This window comes from Lolium rigidum, chromosome 7 (assembly GCF_022539505.1).
Source record: "Lolium rigidum isolate FL_2022 chromosome 7, APGP_CSIRO_Lrig_0.1, whole genome shotgun sequence".
NCBI lineage: Eukaryota > Viridiplantae > Streptophyta > Magnoliopsida > Poales > Poaceae > Lolium > Lolium rigidum.
In genome coordinates, this window is record NC_061514.1 from 151,362,587 (window position 1) to 151,389,260 (window position 26,674).

At 45.6% G+C, this 26,674-nt stretch overlaps 1 long non-coding RNA gene across 1 annotated transcript; it reads right to left on the reverse strand.

Moving 5' to 3' along the window:
* Nucleotides 1-7,337: 7,337 nt before the first annotated feature.
* On the reverse strand, nt 7,338-8,770 carry LOC124676137. The gene is made up of 2 exons (XR_006993532.1): nt 8,664-8,770; nt 7,338-7,672 (listed from the first exon to the last, which is right to left on the reverse strand). It is a non-coding gene; the product is annotated as an uncharacterized LOC124676137 (long non-coding RNA).
* Between the last annotated feature and the right edge of the window lie 17,904 nt (nt 8,771-26,674).

Genomic DNA, 26,674 nt, shown 5'->3' on the forward strand with positions numbered 1-26,674 from the left:
TGGGGGTAAGTGTTGGTCATTTCATTTTACTGGTGAACATTTATTTCTTCTTCCGAGCCTCTGATTTGTTTCTCTAGGCCTCTTGTTTCGTTTATTTTTTATTTTCACGGAAGATTTCTTACGTATAGCTAGGTAGCTAGTACTACCTTGGTTCTCTCTAGCTAGGTCTTCTTTTTACCAAGTGTACTGAACTGATTGTGAAATTAAATTATCCAAAGCAATAAGAGAGTAATCTGCTCCTTATTTACAAGTTTTACTATGGTTGGAACATTAGGAACCGTCCATGCAAGCCAATCTTTCTTTTGTTAGACAGCTGGTGACATTTGTTTCTTCAATATAATGGATTAGTAGTTCCTTCTTCTTTTTGAAAGGACTAGCACTTCCTTTTGATGCCTTAATAATTTGGATTCATGGAAATATGTCCAGTTAGTAATATATTTGAGTTGTACTGAAAGAAACCGCTCATCAATAAGATGAATGTCAGATAGATGAATTTATGGACGTTGTTTTCGCTCATGGTATCAATCAAAATTAATATAAACCACGAAAAATAATACCTTCTTCAATTCTCTTATAGTTAATAGAAGATTTTGACTTTTTGAGCAAATTATTCTTTGATGTCTTGTTGCATTGAGCATTTGTTCTACTGTACCATTTTTCAGCTATATTCCCTAGGTCCTTGTCAATTCTCTAATTATATCAACCATATGCATGTGTCATAGCTTTGTTGCATTCCTTTAATGTATGTGTAGCATTTTTCAAACTCCAAGCATATGCTTGTACTCTCTCATAAGTAATAAACTGGGAGAACCATAACAAGAATATAATCTAGAGCGGTAAGGTATTTTACTTTTTGTACAATGATCTATCGCCCACGAGTACTAGTACTAATTATTAACCAAGTTTGCTGAAGTCATCGTTTTCTTTAATCGTCAGATGCTACTAGCACTACCATGGATCCATGATGTTGATAATTAATGACATGAACATGCGTCTGACACGTAGATAACTTCAGCTTCTACGTAGTCTGTTAAATAGAGTATTTGAGTTTGTGATTTGATACCCATCTGTCGAGATTTATTCGACCAACTTGTTGCCCGACATAACGTGATGATACGAACCAACGTATGGAGGAACCTAGCATATCATTCCCATGCCGTGCTTCTAGAAGAATATGGTAGATATGAATACCGGTTAAATGTCAAACTATGTACAACTGTAAAACAGTGGGATAGTTTCGCACTGCATATTGTTTTTCTGTTGGCGTGTCGACACAACCTCCTAACACGCCTAATAACCAGCAACTACAATTAAGCTACTGTTTTCAGCTAATTGTCGCAAATCCACTTTTGAACATGCTAGCATATGCTCCTGCTACACAGGAAAAACATTTTCAAATATTAGAAAAATATAAACAAAAAATTGACGCGTATATATCAATATTATATATGTGCACGCTAAGTTTCGCGGAAAACTAACAATTTTGGTGTCTTCTAAAAAAATAGAGAAGTGTCTCGTGAAAAGCTCTTTTTAAGCACCAATTTTTATCTTTTTCGTAGAAGACACACAAAATATCAATTTTCCACCAAACGACTTTCTAAGCACATATAATGTAGAGATGTACACGTCCGTTTTTTGTTCGGAATTATTTAAACATTTTCAACTGCGTTTAAAAAAACATTTTAGAAACTGGAAGCATATGCTCCCAAGAGCCAAAACGCCTTGCCCGCTAATTGTGTCCTTTTCCAACATCAGCGGTAGGAGTAACCAATTCGATCATCATCCATTTTATCTATTGTGGTTATGGATAGCATGTTCTGGTGTTCATCTTTCCCTTTGCTTTCTGATGGGTGCAAGTATCAAAATTTGACACGCACATTTCACTTTGGGTTCGGCCGTGCTACTACATGCCACCTGGCAGCTTGCGGCACATCAAATGAGCCAGCTTTTGGGGTTAGGCATGAGTCATTCATGTACGTACGATTAGATCGAATTCAACTCATCATTTATTCAGAGGCAAACAAAAAGATATCTAGGAACCGAAGCCTTTTAGACGCACTAGAGTACTCCTATGTTGCCATGATCTTCCACGTATTCAGTCTACTTGCCGAATGACACACCTAACTTTGTATGATCATGTCTTGTTTCGAGGGGAGAAGGCAAGATAGACTATAATATATAAAAATGTAGCTTCTTGGTCACTGTATGTCATGTCGATTGCCACACAAGCTAGTTAAGGCATCGGCCTAACATATGCCTAACTCGTTTATGCTTACATTTATAAGTCATTTGTTTGAATTCCGAAAGCAGGTGTAAATTTGATACAACTCAAAACAACAATTTATGTGTTCATGTCCAATTCAATATGCATCAAAGCTAGGCTGTGATGACGCAACAAATGTTTGATTTAAGAGAACACGTGTGTTTGAGTCGACTAGGAATAACTTCGCAATAAATTCACAAATTTGTTCATACAAATGTAAATAAAATGATCACCACGTTATAAAAATTCACCTAGTGAAAATAATAATATAAGTACCTTGAACGATGATTTGTTGGAGGTGTTCATTCTCACCATCAGTAAGGTTTCATCTCTAGGTGACAAGCGGTTGACCATTGTTGAGATAGATGACAGTTATCCTCCGGATGACTCCTTAAAAAAACGCACAAACTGACCATCTCTGGTGAGATAGTTTCGAGCAATGAGTTTACGGCACCCTTCACCTCCCAAGTGAGTTCTAGTTGACCCTTTTTGCACTTATACCTCGTATGTCCGTCCGCAAGTTTAGAATTACACACTATCTCCTGCGAGGTTATTGAATTGCGTGCTTGTGTTCCATGGGACAATCCGTGCACCAAATACACACATGAAATTAATATATTATTGCTAACTCATGCAATGCAAATTATGGAAGCTAGGTATATTATTTGTGTAAGCAGTAAATTTTAGTACCACAGAATTCTTGAAATAACCCGGTACGAGATGAACACTGAATAGTGAGCCTCTTGAGAAGAATCTTTCTTTACGGTGAGTCATGCAAACTTGGCACGGTGACATATCCTATACAAATAATCAAAGGTTATTATTTAAAATACACTACATTTTCTGCAGCAATTAATCTAACTATTCTTAATTAACTAACAATTAGCAAATTCATTGATTTAATGTAAAATTCTAGCTCTGGCTTAAGATATGCCGTATATGCAGATTTGCAGCACATATGGATGAAATATATATATTAGGCTGGCAAGTAGTGTAATACTATTTGGTATATTTTCCCTTTTTTCTTTTTTGAAGAAGAAGCACCACATATGTGTGTACAAAACAATCTTGTCCCCGTCATTTTTACGGAATATGCACGTGCACTGAACATTAAGAGGAATCCGGTTCTCTGCTTTATACAGGAAAGATGCAGTACCCAGGAACTTAATGTGCCGTCGTTTTCGAAAACATGCCTAAAATCTCCCACATGTTTACAACACACAAATCTCCGGGCAATAAGTTGCACCATTCGACAACCTTGCTACGCACCATATATGTCTACTCATTGGCGGATCCAAGGCAAGCTACCAGGGTGCACCTGGACACCCCCTAGATATTTTTTCTTTGTAAAACTGCATTTTCCCACCATATATGCACCCCCTAAAATTATTTTATATCTGTTGTGGCACTCCCTGTGCCCCCTGGTTCTGGATGCTGTAACTCCGCCAGTGTATCTACTCTACTGTGTCACATAAGCTAATTGATCCTCCGTTAGAGATTATAAGACCTATGAACCTTTTATAATTGTTAGACATTATAAGATCTCTCGTGCCTATATATATAAAAGAAGAAACAGACTTTTTTTTTATCTTGCCAAATTTGGCCCTCAAGCTAGTCGGGTGTCGACCCGCTAGCTGCTAGGCCGGGGACAGCATGCAGCAGCCTCCGGTTTCCCGCTGCCTCGAAAAATAAGTAGGAAACGGCCTGTGACACCGCATAGTTTGCCGGACCGAGACCATATTTGGCAAGTGTGTGGTACCTGGGATGGGAAGCAAGGCCCCGGGAGCGGATTTCCAATCCGACCCATGTGAGATGGTTTTGTCATTTTCGGGGTGCCAAAACGGGTTTTTTTTTGTGAAGCAGCTACATGGGGCGCATTTTAGTATTGCGCGAGACCTCCGCGTAGTGGTAGGACACCGCCTTCGCACCACATATCACATGACATATGTGCGCGCTAGCTATCTGGGAATCCATGCGGCTTCCTGCGGTGTCCCGCCGAATCCGCTGGAAACTGACCGGATTTGAACTAGGGGTACACTTTTCGTCGCTCAATAAATTCCGGGAAAAATGTTTTTAGGTCTATAGCATATCACTTTATATGCTAATTTTTCCGTTTAGCGTATTGACGAACAGTGCACCAGCATGCTCGGTACGGCCATTTCGCATCTCCCGAGGGGCCGTTTTGGCCAGATGGCAAACTGGACGTCATATTTGGAATCCTCTAATTTTTAGGTTCAAATGATGATATGGATGTTATATTTAGATTCCTCTCATTTTTCTGATCGATTTAGACATATTATTTGTGGAATTTTGATTTTTCGATTTAAAGATATTAATTATTCCATATTAAATAAAAAACCAAAAAATAAAATCATTTTATTGTTATTTGAATTCAATATTATTAATCATTGTTACTTATATATTCATTATTGTTTACTTAAGTAATTGTTTGGAATTAAAAAATAAAGAGTTGTGACATCACGGTCCAAGGGTTAATAGGGTTGATAGGCTATTATTATCAGTAAGGTGTCAATTTTTTAAGGGAAGCTCATCCGAATGGAACCAAGAAGTTAAGAGGTTGGAGTAGTGTGAGGATTGGTGACCGACTGGGAAGTTTAACCATGATTGTAATTTGACCTAAGATTAAGTGTACTTAGAATTAAAAGTGTATGGTGAAAGATAAACAAGTAAAAAAACGGTGTAAAAAAATTAAAATTTTAAAAATTTTAAAACTCTAGTCGGCATATAGAAAAAAAATATTTTTTCCGAAATTTTTTTAATTTTTTTTGGAAAAAAAGAAAATTCAAATTTTAAAATTTGTATGCCGACGGTTTTGCTGTCGGCGTAGCGTGCTACGCCGAGGGCCGGGCTACACCGACGGCAATATTGTCTATGCCGAGGGACCTAAACGCTGACGCCATACGCCGGGGGCTGCCGTCCATTCCTGTAGTGAGGAGAGGAAGATGAATAACGTGTGCGCGCGCGTCGGCCGGTGTTGGATGTGTCTAGGCAACCCTAAACTAGGGAGAGGGGAAAGGCCAGCACGCCTGCACGTGCACGTCTACGTAGTACTCGTACGTACGCACGCGGCGCGGCAAGTGGAAGTGGTACAGGTTCTATACAAACCGAGGCGATCGAGCTTATCTGTAGGTGGACCTACGGGCCCATGGCAGGGCCAGAAGCGCGCGCGTGGACGCACGCCTGCGCTGTCTCGAATATCTGTCTCCTCCACGTGGGCCACCGTCTAGTCTAGTCGTCTCCTACCCACTCCTATCTATCTCGACGTCCATCGGACCATGCATGCATGTTCTTGAGGTAGTGAGGTCCTTGAGCTCCGTGACCTAAATCTAGCATAAACAGATAGGGAGGGCCGGGGATACTCACTCGATCGTGGAGATTCACGGCCGGGACGGGCGAAGGAAGGATACGTCGATTTCACGCCCATGATACGTGAGATACAGCGATCGCGATGGGTGGATTGGAATTGGATGCACCTCCTCCATTTTCGTACGTTTATTGTGGCTATTATGGGTGCTCCGTGCTAGAGCGGAGAGATCGGTCTGGCGTGCTCTCCGTCGATGGCTACGGTTGAACAGATGAGAGATCCAGAGCGGCCGGCCGGCCGGCCATTAAGTTCAACCGTAGCGGCCGTAAAACTCCGTCTCCGTGCACTATTAGATCAAGAATGTGCTGCTAGCGAAAACGTGCAACATGTGTGCGGATCCACTATGTTTAATGCACTAGCTAACTCAACTAAAAATTCGAACTAATAGAAAAGAGATGTAGCAATATATTTATATTTCAGCATTTTTCTCATATCTAGTCTATTGTATTGCTTAGCTTGGGTTTGTTGTAGGTCAATTTTTTGTTAATATTGTTTGAGCAGGGTCTTAAATTTGAGATTTCTTGATTCTGATAGCATATGCTTCATCCGTTCTAAAATAGGTGTGTACGGATACATCATATGTATTTAAGATTACAACACTTATTTGAGAATGGAGGTACTCCCTCCGTTCGGGATTATGAGACAAGGGGGTCAATTCGTCATGAGAAAGAAAATCCATAACTTTTCCACATTAATTACTGCATGCGCCAATGGTTTCACAAGTATTAGTGTATATGGGGGGAAGAAAAGAGCATGCATTGAGCAAGAGAGGACAATAACTCAAAGAAGCCTTATAATCCCAAAAGATTTAAAAAAAGCTCGGTGATCTTACAATCCCTAACAAAGGAAATATGAGGATTGATGCACTAGTCAACTAAACCAAAAGTATGAACTGATGAGGCACATCGACGCGATATGAAACGGTCTGATACCCCTAAACCCCTCCTAAAACCCTAAACCCTGAATTCTCTGCCGCGGCAGAGATTTATGCGTTTTCCCTGCCGCGGCTGCCAACCTTGGTACCGGTTCGTATTACAAACCGGTACCAAAGCTCCCTCGCCCTGCGCTCTCCTGCGTGCCCACGTGGAGGTGCCTTTAATACCGGTTCGTAAGGAACCGGTACCAAAGGGGGGGGGGGGGCTTTTGTACCGAACCGTTTGTACCGGTACAAAAGGCCCTCTGAAACCGGTATTGATGAGCGATTTTCCAGTAGTGTAGGTAATATTATTATATTTTAACACTTACGAGATCGACGTAGCCAACCGGCACGCAGCCGGTTGCATCATTCCACTTAATATTAGATGTTTATTTCTAAAATAACCCCATGCATTTCACACTACTAGGAATTGCACTGCCGCCGGCGCACCAGAAACCCTTACCGCCGGCGTTTTCGTGTTCGCCGGCGACCTCCTCGCCGGTGGTAACCCCTTATCGCCGGCGTTTTCCAAATCGCCGGTGGTAAGTGGCAGTTATCCCCGGCGCTTTGCTCAACTCGCCGGCGGTACTAGCTTAGCACCGGCACCTTCCCAATTTGCCAGGGGTAATGTGTTGTACCGCTGGCGATTCCAATTTCGCCAGGGGTAGAATTTAGGAGCGCCGGTGGTATTGATCACAGGATTAAAAAAAATAAATCTTGAAATGTACTGTATACACACCAGAATACACAGTACATACACAGGAATACACACATCAATCAGTAACACAATTATTACTAGAATTACAGCTAGATACACAGATACACGGTTATATAGAAAGTCCCAAATGTTTATAACATGCATGCATCAATAACACAAGTTTAGATAGTAGATAGTTGACCATATTGTTCAAACATCGCGACTCGAAGTAGCACATATTACACAAACACATGTAAGTCCAGTCGACGACCTAGCTAAACAACAATGACATAGTAAACTAGAGAGGCGGTGGCGACAAGCATCATCACGACGAAAGGGGTCCTACATATCCCTCCTCTGTCGAAACGGAAGTTCATCGACATTCCGGCGAAACATTGGTACTCAATGTACCTGCAGAGACATTTCACACAACTTTTCATTCCAGATTTGTTTTCTGGATAATATAGCAATGACCTGCCAGCCTCCTGCATATGCTCAGGTCTACCACCATCATCAAAAGGCAATCACAGAGTATGGAAACATAACTGCATATGCTGAATAATTCATCTTTATCTAGCATATCTCAAAGCTAAGCATATCTGGACTACCAGAATAGCATTTTGTTGTTCACAGCATCATTATCTCAAAGCTGCAATAATGGGTGACAATTAAAACTAAGCATACTTTTGATGCTCCAGTTCAGTTTGTTTATCCTCAAACAAATTACAGAAAATAGGCCGACATAGGAACAATTGTAATCAAATGTAGTTGCTGTGATAAAACAGTTCTTGTTACTGTCTCTGTAATTTTTTCTAACAAATTGTATCCTCGGGTTTGTTCCTAATATATTTTTGCATGATGTATATGTATGAACGAGTGAAGCTATTTATTCTGCAAGGACGAGCTCCATTATTCATGCTATCATTGTGTCTTTCATCTATTTCTACTTAATGGATGCATTTGTATTAGTGGTTACAACACGCACCCTCTTGATTTAGCAAACAAAGTAGTATATTCCTTGCATTTCATTCACACAGTATGTCAGTAAAACAAAGTATGTCAGTTACCAGTAGACAAAGTTGTATATTTCAGTTATCAGTATTGAAAATTTAGCAAACAATCTTGAAAATTGAGCAAACAATTGTATATTTCAGTTATCAGTATTGAAAATTTAGCAAACAATTGTATATTTCAGTTATCAGAGGGAGTGATCTGCAGTAGTCGCAGCAAGCATCTGTGAGCTTGCGTACAGCAAATCATCCAGCAATTGTGAATTTGTACAGCATGTGTTTTTTTAGATGTAGCACACCCTCTAGATGTAATCAAATGCTACTCTCTGGACAGGGGCGTAATGCGAGAGGGGAGAGGGGAGAGAGAGGGAGGGAGGAGAGAGGGGGCAGACCTGCAGCGGAGGGCGGCGGCAGCGACGGCGGCAGGTCGCGGATCGATGGAGATGGGGCCTCACACATGCGGTGACGACGGTCTTGTGTCGGCAGCAGCAGCCCCAGAGCCGTGGGACAACGGCGACGGCGGAAGCTAGCTGTGGCAGGCGACGAGGCGACGAGGGTTAGCTTACAAGTGGGGGGCGGGCGAGAGGGGAGAGAGGGAGAGAGGGGAGAGGGGACGCACCTGCGGTGGAGGGCGACGGCAGCAGGTGGCGGATCGACGGCGGCAGGGGAGAGGCAGCGGCAGGGGAGATGTGTTGCGGTGGGATTTGGGGATTTGGGGACGGGGGGATTTTTTTGGCTAAGTCCTAGTCGACTTACCCCCGGCGATTTGGTGCAAACGCCGGCAGTAACGTGTCCGTCGCTTACAGGTGGGCCCACTCGACATACCGCCGGCGGAAAGTGTGCATTTGCCGGGGGTAATTTTTTTTGGTATTTGTTCTCAAAGACCTGTGATGAATCAAACCTGACTCACTACCACAGCGGTTTGCTCCTCTTTCCCCCACCTAGCACATCTGCAGTTCGAATCTGCACAGCTGCGATTAAATAACCCCTTTTTGTTGTGTTTTTGCTCACAACACATTTATACTTTGTTTTAAAAACCAACTTACGGCCCATTACCGCCAGCACCTACGGCCCGCAAACGCCGGCGGTAAGTGCAGGCTAGGTGGCCCAACCGTTACCCCCGGCATCCTCGGTTTGGGTTTGCCAGCGATAAGGCCTGCTACCCCCGGCGTTTTTCGGCCCAAATCGCCGGCGGTAAGGCCAGGCCCAATTGGGACCCGTGGCCAATTATATCGCCGGCACCTTCATGCCCAACTCGCCGGCGGTAATGGACACACCCCCGGCGCCATCCTTTCAATCTCGCCGGCGGTAGGGTTAGGCCCCCCTGGAAGGCATTACCGCCGGCATCTTCAAATCGTATTTGCCGGCGGTAAGGAGTGCGGCTATAAGCCTTTTCCTAGTAGTGTCAAATTGTAAGATATATTTTGGATAATGAAATCTAGATTAGTACGGATATAAACGACATATAATTCACACAAAAAAAAGTTAAACCGTCTATCCTGTACTCCATCCGTTCGGAACTGCTACCAGATACTACACCTACAACGACTATTCAGCAGAAAAATATCTAACAAAACTCGCTAGCTCGGTCACTTCCCCAGCATTATGTGTAGCTAAAGCTAGTAGGAGCAGTAGGTAGTGAGATTTCAGTGATGCTTTTGAAAAAGAAAAGATGCATGATAGGATTGGCGCCGGCCGGACCGAGACCAGCTCGGCCACACCACCAAGTGGCGCCGTGGCGACTTGGCGAGGCCACATTGACCATATCAGGCAAACAGGCCCCTTTTCTCTTTTCAGTTTGGCACTTGAACCAGGCTACCAGGTACATGCATGCATGACACGCAGCGGTGAGTGGCACCTAGCTAGTCAAAGCGTCAAACATTTCATCTCTCGACTTGAGCCGCTCGCTCGACTTGGAGTCTTGCATCCATTAATTCAACTGTCGTTCGTGCCGGACAGCAATATTCTTCCTCGCTCGATCTACTCCTGTAGCGCCGGCACGCACACGTACGTCCCTCTCTGCACCTTTATCCACGTTGTATCGTCTTCAGTTGATTCAAAGCTTTCGGCTCCACCGCCGGCGCCGTTCAATCAATTCCGCCGCCCCTTTTCAACCTTTGCGGCCGCGTCTCGTCCTCCTAGCGTTCACACCGCGGCTTCCGATGGTCCGTGCACTCGCAGGCTGGCTCAGCCTGAGCGCGCGGCAGCCGGGCACAATGTACATTCTTATGACGACCTAGCTCAAGTAGCTCTTAAGAGCATCTCCAACAGAGGCTCTAAAATTTGACGCTGTAAAATCGGTTTGCAGCGCGCTGTATCCACTTTTAGAGCGCGACGCAGGCAACAGCTTCACCGGATGCTGTATTTTGCAGCGCGCGTCGCGCAGCGCTTTACCAGGCGCGTTAAAATACAGCGCCAAAAACACCTTTTTCCACATATATGTATCAAAAGAAGATCAAACAGGACCAAACAAATAGACTGAAAATCAACACAATTTCTAAATCCGTGTGATTCCAGTACAAGCGCACCTGCCCTCTTCACAAGAACAAATCAGAACAAATCAATCGTGAGATCAACCTCAAGGAAGCTAGCTGATCTACTGGAACCGCTCTCGACGCTATTGCAACAGATCAAATCGAGACGGTACTACCCGCCGCTGTGCTGTTGCAAGAAATCAAATCGACGCTGTTGCAAGGTAGCTAGGTAGCTAGCTGTGCGGCATCATCGGCGCCGATGTCCCGTCCTCGCCATCAAGCTGGAGCAGGGCGAGGCGGCGGGCGCACGGGGAGCAAGACGAGGTGCGGGCAGCCCTCGCCGTAGTCGAGCTGGAGCAGGGGAGGCGGAGCTCCCGGCAGGCGAGGCGGCGGGCGCGCGGGGAGCAATGCGAGGTGCAGGCAGCCCTCGCCATCGTCGAGCTGGAGCAGGGCGAGACGGAGCTCCGGCAGGGCGAGGCGGCGGGCGCGCAGGGAGCAAGGCAGATGCGGGCAACCCTCGCCGTCGTCGAGCTGGTGCAGGGCGAGGCGGAGCTCCGGGGCGCGGCGGCCAGCGGAGTTCATGCCATCGAAGCAAGGCTAGGCGGGGGCAGACCAAGCCATGGCGGCACATCCACGCCAACCAGCGGCGCCTCCGTCCGCGCGAGCGTCGCGCGTGAATTGGACTTTGCAGCGCGCTGCAACCGGGGCAGTATATTTGCCGCACAAGATAGCGCAATACAGCGCGTGCGCTAAATTTTTTTCCGCGCGCTCCGTTTTACAGCATCTGTTGGAGCGCTGTTTTTTACCTTCGGCGCGCTAAATCGACGTTTTTTTTAGTCGCAATTTAGAGCGTCTGTTGGAGATGCTCTAACTAGATCGAAAGGCCTCATTGCGTGGCAAGTAAACCCTACTCTCTCCTTTTTTGTTTTTCTAACAAGTGGAGTTATTACGTCCTAACTCAACTAGCTTGGACTAACACACAAACACACAACCTTATGTTGCCACAAGAAAGAAATAACAAGTGTGTTCTTTCACTTAGGAAGTACAAAAAAATAAACAAAATCGATACATGACCTTTCAAAGAACACGTGGGCAGAACCAGATTAGAGAGTCATAATAATCGTGCCGTTGCTACAGGATAAAAACTAAATTGCGTATGGAATCATAGATTAACTTGTTTCTTATTTATTTGGTGGAAGCAATTGTGTGATGTTTCCTTTTCTTACAATTTTTCTCTACGTGGCAAGAAATCAGCAAAAACAAATAAGCATCATTCAATGTAACTTTACCTACTTATGACTAATATCGGTAGTTAACCGTACACCATGTATAACGTAAGCTGTTAAAGATGACATCCTTTTGGAGCAGGTAAAATTGAACAATGGTAATGATAAAAATCCAATTATGTTCTTTAAGATCCAGCAAAAAAATGCAAGCAAAAAAGAGTGGAATTATCTCGATTTATTAGAGTGTGTATAATGGGTGCCTTCATTCTTCCCTTACACTTGCCATGTCAGATTTTTGATTAGTTGGAACTTGGAAGAGAGAGGATCCAGAAAGAAAAGGTTATCTTCCGTTAGCTAAGGGATGATTTCTTGCGAAATAGAAGAAGGTTATTTTCTCCATCGTACTATTTGTCTTCCCTTAGCAACACAATTTTATAATAAAAATTAATTTATTCTCATTTTTTGTTAGGGATGACAATAAAAGATAATGCATTATATCACTTACATATATTGTCTTCTCTAGACAACGTGGACTCTTAAGAGAAGGGGTGTCTTCCCTGCCATATGTACATGCTCTTATTACCAATTAAGAAAGCCATATACATGCTAATTAATGTCATCTTTGGTTTCATATTAATGTTTTCTTTTCTGAAAGTATTCATGACATAGTGTAGCCCATAACAAGTATGGAATATGTCAATTTTTAAAAATTATTGACATGTCAGTAGAGTAGTTGGAGGCCAAATCAAATCTAAGTAAATGTAATAGAAAATTAGAACTAGCTAATTTGGCATGCATATGGCTTTCCACTTGTATACCTAGAGTTTTCAAATTTTGACCTTATCAATTCTAACACATGGTTTATTTTGGAAATACATGTGAAATTGCTTAGTATCAATCTTATCAATTATAAGGCATGTTTAGCTTTGCAAAGCAGGGTTTGTTCACAGACATGACTTAGGCGTGAGAATTGGTCTACATGTTTAGTTCGAACCACCGCCAACTCTCATTTATTAGTGCGAAAGAATATCCCGCAAACCGAGGAGCTGCACAAGAGTAAAACATGTGGTAGTTTTGCATTCTTTTATAATTTTTTTCATAAAAATAGAACTTGGATGAAAGTGTGTGTGTTTAATAGTACATAATAGTGTTTAAAATTACAAATATAAGACACTGGATGTAGTCATCAATCATTGCGTAGATTTATAGCGCAGCCATGCTAGGTCATGCATTAATATATGCAATAATTAACCTGATTAAGCAATGGTACACCGCCACTTCTCTCTAACAATGCAATAGGAAGAATGCAATATCATTTCTTTTGTTTTTTTTGGTTTGAAGTTTTAAGGTTCTCTAATATACCCATGTCGGATTGAGTCCCATCAAAATAACACTAATGATTATGAAGCTAACATACATTTTGTTCGGGTTGTTACCTAACATTTATACTAAAATAATATCAGTTGACATTCTCCTGATCACCTTCTCAAATCTATATCATCTTTCCCCTTACTAATTTTAGCTTGTTTCTCAAACCTAATCAGCATCTTCTATGTGCGCCACTATGGAGATACTTTCTCCAACAAAGGATAAGGATGTGTTTTTTTCTTTCTTTGGTGCTTCTTTTATTCTGCATGAGCATGGTTGTTCAAAAAACACATGAACATGGAACATCTCCCTAGTTTGCCAGTATATAGCGACATTTTATTTTGTCGGGATGAAATCTTATGTACAATGGTTCAGTCCGTACAATCGCTTACTAGTAGTTGCACATGTCGCTGTAAGTCACTACATCGACAGTAATCATGCTCGAGGGTTTTTGACGCTTCACGGGACCTTTAGAGAATGGTTGTTGTTGTTGCAACCATTGGCGGAGGCAGGACCAGCAGGGGATTAACCCAGCCATTTGTATCTTCTTTGATTTGGAGCACATCAGGAAATTAACACAGGTACAAGATTTGCACAGCAAGGACCCAGCCATTTCTATCTTCTTTGATTTGAAGCACACCAGGAATCTTGTAATAAAATTTGCATTTTTGGCAATGAAACCCATTAAAATAAGGCTTCAGAATAAAAATTGAAAATAAATTTCTAAAAGATAGCTTACTAATATACATTGAGACAGAGACCCCAATGGAGTTCGCGACGGGTTAAATTGTTGATGAGTAAAAGAGACACATCGCGTGCCATTCGACTGAATTCACGTCATCCAATTCTATATTTTCTTCCATGTCACCACTTCTGTCGATGTTTATGTTAACAATACTTAATGAGGTATATTAGTATTACATATTTTGTTACGCCTAATATTACCATCCATATATTTAGTACATGCTTTTTCATCTTCAAGTTTTATTATCTGAAGTTGCAACTAATGGCGGAGCCAGGAAATACACACAGCAAAGGGGCGAACTTTGAGTCTATTTTTTTAGTTTCAAAAAATATATACTCAAAGCTCGGCCCCCGCTGTGTGTATTTCCTAGCTCCGCCGTTGGTTGCAACTTCAGGTAACGGAAGGAATATGAGAGAAATGAATATATTACCACTTTCACTTTAACCGCCACATCATCCAGTTGTGCAGAAAAAAAGATCATGTCCATGATTGATTCGCAAGAATGGTTCCAGGTTATTCCTTTCATAGAACTAATTCCACATCAACCTTTGCAAAAAGGCCATTCCTGTATAACTAGCACCAAGCTCCCTTTCATGATTATTCTTGTCCAGTTCAGTTCTCTACTTCCTAGGCCGATCGAGTTTCTTCCTTGCATTTTGGTGCACATGTCGCTGTCTGTCTTTGCCGGATTAGCCGCATAAGAACTTGGTATACCCTTCAGATTCTAGAAAAGAAGCGCTCCCTCTAAGCGCTTCAGATTCTTGTCTTCTTTTGCATGATCTTTGAAGTATTAGGGCGCCAATTGGTTGCAACGCAGCATATGCAGCTCAAGATCTTTGCTTGTCGTATTAGTTGACATCACAGATGCATGAACCATTTTTTATATGTATGTACTTCTAGTTAAAAGAATCTCCTTTTAGCTTTGCGCCGCATTGGCTCGTGAAGGGTGCATGAACCTGTTTTCTAATCTAGCTATGCGTCTCTCACAGCTCTATATTTTCACGTACCATCATTGTAGTTCCATATAACTGATAAAGCTTGCCCGAAAAGAAACTTATAAAGGCTAAAAAAAACCTATCTCAACATGCATGATACACGTACCCAATCATGGAATAATTGAAGAATGTGTGTATTACAAGCTAGTGCTTTACCTCTTTCGGTTGAAGCACTCTCATTTCCCGGAAACCGCTCCCGTGTTGCTCCCCAGGGCGGCACCGGGGCGACACACCCTCGGCCGCCGAAAGCCAAGTCTGTCACTTACATGTGGTGCCCGAGTTTTTACACCAATAGGTATGTCACTTACGTGTGGTGCCTGATGACGCGTAAAGCACACGCCCGTTGGGAACCCCAAGTGGAAGGTGTGATGCATACAGCAGCAAATTTCCCTCAGTAAGAAACCAAGGTTTATCGAAGCAGTAGGAGTCAAGGATCACGTGAAGGTCGTTGGTGGCGGAGTGTAGTGCAGTGCAACACCAGGGATTCCGGCGCCACCGTGAAATCTGCACAACACAATCAAAGTACTTTGCCCCAACGTAACAGTGAGGTTGTCAATCTCACCGGTTTGCTGTAAACAAAGGATTAAATGTATAGTGTGGAAGATGATATTTGTTTGCGAAGAACAGTAAAGAACAGAGTTTGAAGTAGATTTTATTTCAGATGTAAAGAATGGACCAGGGTCCACAGTTCACTAGTGGTGTCTCTCCGATAAGAAATAGCATGTTGGGTGAACAAATTACAGTTGGGCAATTGACAAATAAAGAAGGCATAACAATGCACATACATATATCACGATGAGTACTATGAGATTTAATCAGGGCATTACGACAAAGTACATAGACCGCTATCCAGCATGCATCTATGCCTAAAAAGTCCACCTGCAGGTTATCATCCGAACCCCTTCCAGTATTAAGTTGCAAACAACAGACAATTTCATTAAGTATGGTGTGTAATGTAATCAACACAAATATCCTTAGACAAAGCATTGATGTTTTATCCCTAGTGGCAACAGCACATCCACAACCTTAGAACTTTCTGTCACTGTCCCAGATTCAATGGAGGCATGAACCCACTATCGAGCATAAATACTCCCTCTTGGAGTCACAAGTATCAACTTGGCCAGAGCCTCTACTAGCAACGGAGAGCATGCAAGAACATAAACAACACATATATGATAGATTGATAATCAACTTGACATAGTATTCCATATTCATCGAATCCCAACAAACACAACATGTAGCATTACAAATAGACGATCTTGATCATGATAGGCAGCTCACAAGATCTAACATGATAGCACAAGAGGAGAAGACAACCATCTAGCTACTGCTATGGACCCATAGTCCAGGGGTGAACTACTCACACATCGATCCGGAGGCGATCATGGTGATGAAGAGACCTCCGGGAGATGATTCCCCTCTCCGGCAGGGTGTCGGATGTCGAGGGTACTCCTCGCCAATGCCCTCCGATAGGGGCTTAGGATTGACGGAATCCTGTAAGCTGACACGAGTCATCGGTTCACAGACAAGCGGGGAGAGCGATTTACCCAGGTTCGGGGCCCTCGATGAGGTAAAACCCTTACGTCCCGCCTGTCCGATTCTTGATTATGATGATAATGGGTTACAATGGGGTGCCGGATAGTTCAGCTGAGATCTCGTCGAGATGGCTATTGCTAAGATGCCCTAGCTCTAAGCTTTCTCTGGCTAAGATGGTTAAGATTGATTGTGTCCCTCGGCAGCCCCTCTCCTGGCCTTTATATAGGAGGCCAGGTCTCAAAAGGTCTCACCGAGTACGACTAGGTTTACAGTAGTTTTAGATCCGATCTTTCCTTGTTCGATCGCTTCCTTGTCTTGCCCGTCAAGGAACCTTCTGGTGCGTCGTCCTGGTGGCCCATCTCGCCTTCAGGTGTCTTCATGGGCCTCCAATTAGTCAATACAGGATAGGGTAATGTGGGTTACCCGAAGGGTAGTGCCCACGTCAGTAGCCCCCGAGTGTCTAGCCGAAAATAGTTCGGGTAGAGACTAAAGCATGTTTTCTCCTAATGTTCTTCTCCTTCATTGTCCTTGTTCATCTTGAATCTGCTCTGTCTTCGCGTTAGCGCTCCCGATGGGAGTAGCCCCCGAGTCTAGGTACGGATGCTCGCAGTCCGTGCGTAGACTCAAGTTGTACCACTCGAATATTCTCCTCTGCCGATGTTTTCCACAGGTCTTCATAGGTCATTCGATAAATTTTCGTTTATGCAAAGGATAATGAGTAACGTGCCCAACTGCTGTTTGGTTAACTGCCGATGGCAAAACAACGTTACCCTACACAGAATCAAGTCCCCGGGCATGATCCTGGAGTGCAAAAAACTTCTATCGGGTGCACGCCGCACTCCCGATGGGAGTGTAGCCCCCGAGTGTCTGGGTGCAAGCGCTTGTAACTGAGTGCAGACTCAAACCTTCTTCCTTCGACTGTTCATTCTGTCGAGTCTTCATTTTATCGGGTGCGCGTCAGCGCTCTCGATGGGAGTAGCCCCCGAGTCTAGGTGCGGATGTCTGCAGCCGGGCGTAGACTCAAGTCCTTCATCCGACAACTTTTCATGTTTCCTTCGAATGCTTCCAAATTATGACGTCATAGTTGTGGGCCAATTGACGGGATTTGTCTTGACGTGTAACTGCTGTGGGCCAATTGATGGGACTTGGCCTAACGGGCCCACCCTAGTTCTGCGCGGGCAGTTTTTAGGTCTTAACTAGTGCACGCGCGGCGATCGAGGCGTCTCCTCATTTTTCGCGCGTCGTGGGAATAATGGGCCGCCGGTTCCACTCTTGCCACGTGTACAGTCAGATCTGCTCCCCTCCCCACGATGCTTTGTGGAGTTATGGCCACGTCTGTGCCTAAATTCTTTCGAGATAAATAGGGAGCCTCCTTTCTTTTTACCTTTTACCCCGTTCACTGCTCATCTTCTCCTTCAAGCCTCCTGCTCTTCCGCCTTCTCATCAAAAGCTTCGTTCACCATGGGCAAAAAGAAGAGTGGCAGCACATCGGAGGCGGCCAAAGTTAGCCGCGACTGGAGCGCTTCTGCCATCACCAACCGTGACATCAACAAACTTCGCGCCCTCGGCTTCATCTCCGCATCTGAGGATGACGTTCGTCTCCCAGGTCAGGTTTCTCGCCCGAGTCCCCCAAAGGGCTTCACCGTCATGTTCGTCGTTTTTCTGTTTCGTGGCCTCTCTCTTCCGGCGCACGAGTTCCTTCGCTCCCTTCTTTTCTTCTATGGGATTCAGCTCTGGCAGCTGACCCCAAATTCCATCCTCCACCTTTCCATTTTTGTCACCGTTTGTGAAGCTTTCCTCGGCATTGAGCCTCGCTGGGGCCTTTGGAGGAAAATTTTCTATGTGAAGCGTCACAATGATAGCAATGGCCCCCCCGTTGTTGGTGGCGTTGGCTTTGTTGTCAGGAAGGAGGTCGATTACTTCGACTATCCGATGAAGGAATCCGTCCAGGGCTGGCGCAACAAATGGTTCTACCTTCGGGACCACTGTCGTTTACGGGCGGCGTTCAAATCTCCCTCCTTTTGACGATGTCTTGGTGGCTCACAAAAAGAAGTCTTGGAACAACGCCCTTTCTCCCGAAGAAAAGGCGATAGCCGACGAGCTTTTCAAGCAAATTGTCACTTTGAAGAATTCAGGAGGCATGACGATGTGTGGTACTGAAGTAGTTTCAGTTTTCCTACAACGTCGAGTGCAGCCGGCTGATGTCTCGCCCTCACTAGGCTGTGGCTTTTCACGGCAAAAACGACAAGTCAAGGGTCAACTGCGCCGACCTGTCGGCAAATGAGCTTCAGAACGAAGTTCGTCGCCTGACATGCCTCAGCACCAAGGACACCATTGTCCTGACATCGGCGCGCCCTCCTTATGATTTCAAGCATCTTCCGTCCGAGGTAACCTTATCGTTCCATTTACTATCATTACCCCCCCTTTTTTTATGCCTTTCATGTTTTCTATCCTTCCGCAGGTCCCCGCTGTCGCCCAATGTTATCCTCCTTCACCCGAGAGTGGAGTGGTATTAGAAGACGATGATGACGATTCTGAGGGAACCGAGGATGCTCAGCATGCCCTTGAGGACAGCGATGTCCGAGAGGAGGAAACTGCTGAAGATGACGCCTTCTTCAGGAGCAAACGTCGCAAGCAGGTACATGATGATCTTATCGCTTCGGCTGAATCAAGTTCTTCGGAAGGATATGATGATGCCGACGAAGCTGCTTCGCCTCCTCCTGCTAAGAAGGGTTCAACAAGTTTCTTCGTGGACGAAGATGATCTGGACCTGTGAGCATTTATACTCTTTGCTACTTTTGTTTCTTGTCACCTTGTATACTAACTACTCGCCATACTTGAACAGCTCTACCGATGACGATGACGATGTTCCTCTTGCAAAGAGGGCTAAACTAGCCTCTGAAAGAGTAGCATCGGCTAAGGAATCGAACCCTTCTCCTGCCAAGTCGACACCTCCATCCCGAACGGGAGTAGAGAAGGTCCCAGTGTCGAGAGTTATTCCTTCCGATGATGCTCCCACCCTGCCGGCTGGCCGTGATCACGTAAGTACTTTAATTTGTCAAGCTTTGCTGAATTTCCATCACCTAACTCCTCTTGACTCTTTCCTGGCTGCAGCCAATTTATGCTACAGTCGATGCTGTAGCAGACTTTGCGGAACAGTTTACTCGCCTCGAAGCCGAAAACTCCCAACTTCGGAAGGCCGTCAAATCTTCGGCTGATCAGGTGGTCGAAGCCAACCGGCTTGCTGCCGATGCCAAAAGTGAGAATGCCTTGTTGAAGGAAGAAGTGAATCGGCTTGAAGCGTCAAATGAAGGATGACCAAGATGCCGGGCGTGCGGCGGCGGGCTGCGATTGATGAGAAGGAGGGTGTCCTCCGTGAATCCATCAAGGATTTATTGGGTAGAAATCCTTACGGTGCTCCGTCCCTTTCTTGATGCTTTCTCCATTGATTACTAATACTCTCTTTTCGAGACCGCTAATTTAAGCGTCGGCCGACGCCACCAGCTTCGGGAAGATTCTACGGCGACGCCTTGTCACTTGCTTGCTGAGTCAAATGTCCGGATCCTCGGATTATTGCGAAGTCCAAGGGAGCACTCGTCGAAGTTATACTCGATGATCTTCCCTAAGGCGAAGTTGGACAAGACTCTTGATGAGATGGCTGAAGCCTTCCTTGTTGATCCCTCCGAACCTATAGAGGATGCTGAAACGTCGCAGCCGCTCGATTGGTGCGGTTCTTACTTTCCGGTTGCTTATGGGCCACGGGATGGGGTCGGAATTGGAAGAGTTCTCTAAAGCGCTGCACGTTGATGATGAAAATCATCTAGTCGACCTTGAGCCTTTCAAGAGATCGGCAATAACTTGCGCTAACCGGCTTCGAAGTTGGTGGCTGAAGCACAAGCCGAGCACTGCTCCTGAGTCAGCCCCTGGTTCAACGTCGGCTAATCCTTAAACTGTTGTTGTACATGATACTTTCGTAATTCTTTTTAAATTCGGCTTTGTTGCCAAACATCCTTTTGCCTGTATGATGTGCACTCAATGCTCCCGATGGGAGTTTCTTTTTTATATTAATGCTTGGTCTGAAGTGAGGACATGTTGCAGATTCCCTCATCCTCTTCCCGTGCCGAGCTCTTTTCGAATCCTTCGGGTAATGATGAATCAGGCCTTGTTCGTCAGTTACGTGACCAGGTGTCTAGTTTAAATAAAGATATTACTTCCCTTCGTGCAATGGCTGCCTTGGTGAAGAAGAAGGGAGAAATAGCGACTGCCATTGAACAATACGCTCTTGATGGTCTTCATGTTGCTACCAAAAGTTTGAACTGTGAGTGTTAGCCTGCCTTCGATTCTAGGTACGGCTTGAATGTTCTCACATTCGTTCCTTTTCGGTCGTGGCTTCGGACGCAGGCTGAAGAGGACAGAAAAATTCATGACGAGGTTGAGGCGATGACCGATGTTGCACACCCAACACATGGTTTATGGCTGCATCGTCCGAAGGCCGTCATCATGGCGAAGTTCAAGTACCGGGTGATGAAGGCACACTATTACTTTGACAAATACTATGCCCTTCTTACGATGGTTTGGCACACCTTGTTTCCTCTGGATCAGGCACCCGATACTTTTTCTGGATTGTTCACCCGATTCAAGTCTCCAGAAAGGATTCGGCTGCTGGTGCGGAAAGAGCTTCTAGCTGGTGCTGAGCTTGCTTTTGCTTCAATATTGGCATGCCATCCATCTTTAGACTTGAGAGCCGTGGCAAACACTGAAAGGGATTTAGGCCAGTACTATGATGTTGCCAGAGGTCCTGCTCACACCATTGTTTCTCGGATGGAGTCATGTCTGGAAAAGGAGCTGAAGGCCCACTGGGACCGGGGATCCCGATTATGAACGTAATAGTATTGTATTTCGCATAAGACTGTTTGCTGCGTACGCTGTACACTTATGTTTATTTGATTGATACTTTATTGTCGAGTGCGGCTGAGTGATCAGTTCAACCTGCTTACTCGACGACTTCGTTATATTTTATGCAATGTTATTGCGAAGTCGATATGTAATTTATGCGAAAGTTCGGCTTCGTCACACGGTGCATCTGTTTGAGCCTTATTTTAATGTAACCATCGACTGCAGCACTCGCGTATTTTCGAGGCTTGGATTGGTTGTTTTTGTATGCCATTAATCTTAGCTCTCGCTGAGAGTATTTAATTAATGTCATCGTGTAAACACGTTTTTTCTGGGCCAACGCTCCCGATGGGATTTGGGCCAATGCTCCCGATGGGAGTTAGGCCAACGCTCCCGATGGGAGTAAGAGCCGATGGAAGCGGTTCCGAACGTTTCGTTCGGGTGCCAAAGCCTGAAGCAGGGAAAAGGGTAACAGAAATCTGATTAGATCTTTATTCATAATGCAAAACAACCTTATGGGCCATTGAAAAAAAGAACAATCGTATCCTATGTATAAAACCGTCGCAATTGCGCGATGTTCCATGGATTCTCGACGTCTTTTCCTGATTACGGATTCTTGAGCCGATAGGCTCCTCTGCAGTATCACTTCGGTGACGATGTATGGTCCTTCCCATGGGGATTCTAGCTTCAAGGGTCTTTTTTGCTTCAACCGAAGTACCATATCTCCAACACTGAAACTTCAGTGCGTATTCGTCGGTTGTGATAATTCCTCGGTGCTGGCTGGTAGACCGTTGTTCTTGCCAAGGCAATATCTCGTGCTTCGTCAAGGAGATCGACGGCATCTTGTAACGCGATATTGGAGGAGGACTACGTGTACTGCTGTTACTCGAGGTGCTTCAAATCGGACGTCGGTGGCAGGGACTGCTTCGGCTTCGTACACCAAGAAGAACGGAGTGTATTGAGTTGACCTGTTGGGGGTGGTACGCAAGCTCCATAGCACAGATGGTAATTCTTCAACCCAGGCTCCGGCTGCACCTTTAAGGCGTTTCTTTAAACCATCCCCAATTAAACCATTGATCCTTTCCACCTGGCCGTTGGTCTGTGGATGAGAGACTGATGCGAACTTCAGTTTGATTCCCCCCTGAATTCCTCGGAATCGAAATTGGAACCGTTGTCTGTGACGATGCTATGGGGGCATACCAAATCGACATGTTATTCCTTTGAAGAATTGAACCGCCGTTTCAGCCTTTTGATTTCGCACTGGTACTGCCTCGATCCACTTAGTGAATTTGTCGGTCGCAACCGGTAAGTACGTGTGTCCTCCGGGTGATGATCTTGGCGGTGGTCCAACTTGATCAAGTCCCCCACTGAGCGAACGGCCATGCCAAAGGTATCGTCATTAAATCCGTTGCAGGAGCGTGTGGTTTCGACGAGAAACGTTGGCACGCATCGCACTTCATGACTAGATCCCTGGCATCCGATGCTGCCGTTGGCCAGTAAAATCCTGCCCTAAAGGCTTTCGCCACAAGGGCTACGCTTCTGCATGATGCCCGCGGGTCCCTTCATGTATTTCGCGCAACGGTGCTTTTCCATCGTCAATGGCGATGCACCTCTCGGAAGATCCACCGAGATCTTTGCGCTTGTAAAGCTCACCATTTATTACTGTAAAGGCCTTTGATCGTCTAACGACTCGCTTAGCTTCCACAGAGTCTTCTGGCAGCTCTTGTTTTGACAGGTACGCTAAAAATGGTTTGGTCCATAGAGGCTCGAGGAGGAGAACTTGCTCGGGAGAAAGGACTGGAGATTCTTCAGCCGAAGGTTTTTGCAATGAGCTTTTTTCTAGTTCTTCACCCGATGGTTTTGCAGACGGTTTTTCTTTAATTGATCTTTGAGTGATCACTTCGTAAAAAACTCCATCTGGAATGGGGGAGCATGTGAACCCGATGTTCGCCAAAGTGACGGCTTCCTTGTTACTGGCTCTACCGATGTGCTTAAGCTCGCATCCTTCGAATTTAGCCTCAATGTTCTGATACAGTTGCCGATAAGCAACCATGTTGTCGCTGACTGCATCGCACAAGTTCATTGACTGCTGGACCACCAAGTTCGAATCTCCGTAGATTTCTAGGCGCGTAGCGCCACACGCCTTCTCCATTTTCATTCCGTGCGGCGGCGCTTCGTATTCCGCTTCGTTGTTTGTCGGTAGGGAGAAATTCATACGCAGTATATACTTCATTTTATCTCCCTGTGGTGATACCGGCACCACTCCTGCCTCTGCTCACGTGCTTCGTTTTGACCCATCAAAGTACATTACCCATGACCCCGACATGTCGGGTGTTGCTGGTGTACGCGATTGGATCCAATCTGCCACAAAATGCGGGAGGATTTGGGATTTTACCGCCGTTCGGTTGACGTAAGTTATGTCGTGTGGCGCTAACTCGATGGCCCATTGAGACACTCGACCTGTGGCTTCTGGATTGGTCATTATGCTCTTCAGGGGAGCTTCGCTCACAACTTTGATCGGGTGCTCCGTGAAGTAGTGCCTCGGCTTGCGAGCCGACCTCCATGCTGCATATGCCAACCTCGGTGATGAGGATACCTGCTGTCTTGCGGGGGTGAGTACTTCAACGAGGTAGTAAACAGGCCTCTGCACACCATGAACTCTCCACTGCTTCTTCTCGCTCGACAACCAAAACGCTGCGAAGACTTGAGATGTAGCGGCTATGTACATCGGCGGTGTCTCCTTTTCGCGCGGAGTCACGAGCACGGGGAGGTCGATAGGATTTTCTTCAGGTTGTCAAAGGAGTCTTGTGCTTCCTTTGTCCACTCGAACTTTTCGACTTTTTCATCAAGTTGTAGAAGGGCAAAGCTTTCTCTCCTAGCTTCGCGATAAACACGCTAAGCGTTGCTAATCGGCTGCCTAGTGCTGCACTTGGTGCGAGGTTCTTTGGCGGCTCCATGTCGAGAATAGCTTTGATCTTCAAGGGATTGGCCTCGATTCCTCTGGCTGATATCAAGTATCCGAGTACTTGCCCTCACGGTACTCCAAAGAAACACTTCTTGGGATTTAGCTTAATTTTGTATCTGTCCGGATTGTCAAAGGTCTCTCGTAAGTCATCGATGAGTGTGGCCGCGTGCTTTGTTTTCACCACGATATCGTCGATGTAGACTTCAATGTTTCTTCCAATCTGCTCCGCGAGCGAGCTTGCATGCAGCGTTGATAAGTAGCTCCTGCATTTTTTAACCCGAAGGTCATGACGTTGTAGCAGAAAACGCCGTGTGGAGTGATGAACGCGGTTAACTCCTGGTCCTCCTTCTTCAGTTTGATCTGGTTGTACAGTACGCATCGAGGAAAGAGAGACGATCGCACCCGGCTGTAGAATCGACTATCCGATCTATTCGAGGCAATGGGAAATGATCTTTGGGGCGGTGTTTGTTAAGGCTAGTGTAATCGATGCACATGCGAAGGGCGGTTGTGTCCTTTTTTGGCACCATGGCTGGATTAGCCACCCATTCAGATTCCTTAAGCTCTCGGATGAATCCCGCCTTGCGGAGCTCGATTAACTTCTTCACCAATTGCTCTTCTTTTGGGTTCGGAGAATCGTCGCATCGGCTAGCTTGTGCGGCTTGGGCTGTCGGGTCAACATTTAGGGCGTGCTCGGCGAGTTCCACAGGGATACCTGGCATGTCGGATGGTTCCCATGCAAATATCTCCCGGCGCTCACGGAGGAACTCGATGAGCGCGCTTTCCTATGCGACATCTAGGTCAGCCAGAGTTGTTGACCGTTTTCTTCGGATCGGTTGGGTGCACTGCGGTTTCTTGGTTTCCTTTGTAGTATCGAACTCATCGGATCTTGCGTTTCGATTGTCGGCTGGTGGCTGCGTGTGATACGTAATGGCGTCGATCGCGTTGAGTTCTTCCTTGGCTCCAAATTTCGAGGCGATCTTCGAAATTCCACTGTCGCGGTTGTCGACCGAGCGAAGCTGCCGTGAACGGTTATTGGGGTCCCGTTGTTGCCTGGCATCTTTAGCTTCAGGTATGCATAATGAGGCACGGCCATGAATTTGGCAAACGCAGGTCTGCCGAGGATGGCGTGGTACTGAGATTCCCAGTCGACTATCTCGAACTCAATCCTTTCTTTCCTGAAATTACTGGGCGTGCCGAAGACTACGTCCAACGATGTTTTTCCCAGTGAGTAGGCGGGTCGAGTCGGTATAATGCCGTGGAACCCTGTGTCGGATTCTTTTAGCATGTCGACTGTTAAACCCATTGCCCTCATTGTCTTTGGCGAATAACAGGTTTAAGCCGCTTCCACCATCCATAAATACTTTTCCCATATTGTATCCTCCAATCTGTGCTTCCAGGACGAGGGCCGCGTGACCGGGCCTTGGGACGGCCTTCGGGTGATCCGCCCTGCTGAAGGTGATGCTCTGATCTGACCAATCAATAAAATCCGGCGTATCAACCATGGCAACTTCCGCGTATTTTACTTCTCGGGAGAACTTTTTGATTTCTCTTTTCGAAAAGCTGGTTTTGTGGATCATGTTGATCTGTCCACGCAATCTTTGGGAATGCCTCGGCTGGTTCGTACTCGCTTTTTCCATTGGCTCGTATGGTTCGGGTACATATGGCTGCGGCTGATGACCATAGGACCTTGCTTTCTCTTCCATTATGCGAACTCTTGATGTGGCTTCGGCTCTAAGATCGTCGCGAACTGCCGAATCTCAAGGAAGTGTCGGCGGTTCCTTAGCAGATGGTTGGACTTTTCCCGACCATCCTTAGGATCGAAATAAGAGTGGAGATAACACGGTGCTTCAAGGTGCTGCTGTAGCTGAGAGGTGTGGAGAACGGGTGCGTCCTCTGATTGATGACATGTCATAGCATCGAGGGTGGGCTGCTGTTTGGCCTTCTTCTTCACGGTGCGAACTCCTTCGTCTCTTTCTTTGTCCAGCCGCGGCGTCGAGATTTTCCCGGTTGCTCTCTCGTGTGCTTCTGGGCGAAGCCTTTAGGGTTGCTGCCGAAAGGACACCTTCTTGAGGCTCGGCCTTTGAGTGGGACGCGCCGGCCCCGGGGAGACGGAGAAAACCTCCGGAGTCGACGACGAAGTGGACGCCACCGAAAACAGCTTCCGTGTTGCGAGATGTTGCCATAAAGTTCGGGTGAAGCTC